The sequence below is a fragment of the Octodon degus genome, unplaced genomic scaffold (genome assembly GCF_000260255.1).
Source record: "Octodon degus isolate 3935 unplaced genomic scaffold, OctDeg1.0 scaffold00154, whole genome shotgun sequence".
NCBI classification, from domain to species: Eukaryota; Metazoa; Chordata; class Mammalia; order Rodentia; family Octodontidae; genus Octodon; species Octodon degus.
In genome coordinates, this window is record NW_004524730.1 from 632,421 (window position 1) to 635,461 (window position 3,041).

Here is a 3,041-nt window from a genome sequence, read left to right on the forward strand (position 1 = left end):
TTTCATTGTATATTTTGATCATTTTTTGTATAATATGAAACTAATATAATTAGTTTAATTAGTACAACCTGTACTAATTAAAATAGATTAGCTTATGCTGAGTTTCTAGATTAACCTCATGATCCCATTAGCTTACTGCAGCAACGAATATTTTTCATATATATTGACTGTAGAACTCTGCCCCACACAGTCACGTCGGAGCTGTCCCATCTGGCATATGTCCATCCTATAGCCCAACAGCTGTGTGACCTATTAGCAACGAGTTACTGTGGCAGTGGACAGGAGAGAGGTAGAGCCTTACGCTCACTGTGAAGTGCTTTGATGGGAAGTGACAGGTCCCCTCTGAGAGCCTACTTCAGAACAACATCCTGATCCGGTGTGACTGGATGGAGCATGGGACCCAGGGAGAGGGTCTGCATGCATGTGCTGGGAACATTAGCATCTCTTCTGACGGTTTTCTCCCTGGAGGGACAATATCCTCCAAAAACAGCATCACAAGGCTCATAGAGAGGAAAGTGCTTAACATGAGAATATGGGTGAGTGTCTGAAAGCTTTTCTAACTGCAGCTCTGCATGCCAGCAATTCCCCTCAGCATTTGCTGAGCAGAACCAGCATGGTAGTCCAAACTACAGAGCTGAGACTAATGAGAATAAGGGCGAGCATTTACTGAACACGTTTATGCAACACAGAATGCTGTCCAATGTGAATTATCACTTGCTAACTGTGCTTTCTCTCTGTGTAGGTGTTTGTGTAATATCCATTTAGCACGCTGGGGGTCCAGCTTGATTGGAAAGGGCAGAAGTTTACCTTCGGTAGATTACAAAATAAATCTTGAAAGTGACTTGGGAGGGGGAGGAAAAGGAAGAGAATGTGCACTGGGGCTTGGGGATAATATTTCGGGGATTTTGCATCTGCATGGGAAACTGCATTTGCAGAAGTTTTGCTTCATTAGAAATGGAAACCCTCCAAGGGGTTTTCTTGAGCTAGCTCATCAAACATTTTAATAGATTTTTAATGATTGGCGTGTATCTCACTGGGGTTTGTTGTAAATGTCACCCTAGAAAAATATAAGCCTTCCAAAGAAGCAAAAGAAAGATTTTTAAAAATTCTTTTTAATTTATTTCCTCTCTGAATTTCTGTTTTTATTTTCTGTGAAGTGGTAATAAGAGAATTTAACTCACAGGGCCTTAGTGAAGATTTAAGACAGTGACTGCATGGCACGTAAGCCTACGTCTGGCGCACTGTAATCCTCAGTACTCACACTAGGCATCCTCATCAGTTTTGTAAGCTGTAACAGATTCCCATTGACTGAATAATTTTTGATGAGCATACACTTATTTCTCTACACTCCAGGAGCCTAGACATTCTGAGATCACAGTGCTGGTGTCTGGTCTGGGCCTTCTTATTGCATATTCACAAGTCAGAAGGCAGGAGGGTGAGGCCCATTCCCAATTCATAGAGGCTTTAATCTGGTCACTAAAGCAGGGCCCTCCCTCACAGCCTATACTCCTCCCCTAACTCTCCCCAGTGTCCTGCAATGATGCTATTGTGCTGGCACTCAGTTCCCAGCACATGAATTCTGAGGCGCACATTCAAACCAGAGCAGCAGCTATGACTGGCAGGTTGGCAACACAGGAATGGCCTTCTCCTTGACTTTCCTTTTCCACTTCTCAATAATTTGAAATAGAAAGATGCATGGCCAACTCAGCCTTCTACGAAGGTAGGGGAACAGAGAGAGAAAAAGAGAAATAGAGAGAGGGAGAAAGAGTCTCGTGAGTCCCGGATTTGGCATTCTCCTCAGCAAAGGGGTCGTAGGTAGGTACTCTGTCAAGGAATGCAAAGGTCCCTTCCCTTGGTACCTTCATCCCACTGGAAACAGCAGCTCCCCTTTCTGATCCTTGAGTGTAGAATGCACAAGCATCGCTATCTTGAAGTTGTTTTTCCTGAAGCTCAAATAAGGTCATGAAGTACTACCGTGTAGTCTCTGGAATACAGTAAGTACTCAGGAAACTTAAATCCTTTCTCATTCTCTTACGTTTTCCTCCTCTGATCCTTCCTCTTCTGTGTCCATTCTAGGACACAGCACCATAGCACAAAATAAATTATAGTAGAAAAAGTATTTATCGCTGTCTTTACAATGGATACAAATTCCTGCCTTGATGCTTGCTTAATTACATTAAACATGTTCTGAAATATTATTCTGAAACTACTATTTCTATTGATTTTGTTTGTAGGGGAAAAAAGTCTTTATTCCCATGCAGTTCAGGTTTTAATTATTTGCCAGTGGTTGAAACTGTATGTCTGGTATAAGTTCAACAGATTTAGCAAATACAAAAAGTGTGACAGATTTAGCAAACATAAAAAAAAGGCACCCAGTTTAATGTTAACTTAAAATGGACAATAAATAATACTTTAATGTATCTCATTTGAAACAACAATTGTCTGCAGAGTCAGAGAATTTTATTGATGAACTTCACTGCATACACAAACAGACTGGCTGGCTTGGCCTCATGACAGCTGAGGAGTTCTGGTCTACCTCGCTTTTCCCTCTTGCAACCCTGGAGCACTGTGAGCCAGTCTAGAGCAGGGGCATCAGTAGACCTGAATTGGATCTTATGTTGGTCCCTGTGATCTGCACCTCAATGGACCTTTATTCATTCAAAGAATAATAATTTGAGGTGTGCAGCACACTAGGACCTGTGGCACAATTGTTGCATGCATTGTCTCTGGGTTTGCTTTGAGAGTTTGCTTAGTGGCTGTGGCATTACCTAGCAATCTAGGTGACTAAAACTCTGTGCGACGGTGTCCTCAACTGAGACTGTCATAAGGACTAAAGTATGTTGTATGGATAAAATGCAACAATTAGTGTCTGGTACAGAGCAAGACCTATGTGACTATTTAACAAATAAATAAAAGGAATAGTACTTAATAAAAGATGGCATTCTAGGGGGCTGGGGAGACAGCTCAGTAGAGTAAGCACTTGCCTGGCAAGTGCAGGGTCCTGAGTTCAATCCCCAGTACCACAAAAAAGAAAAAAAAAA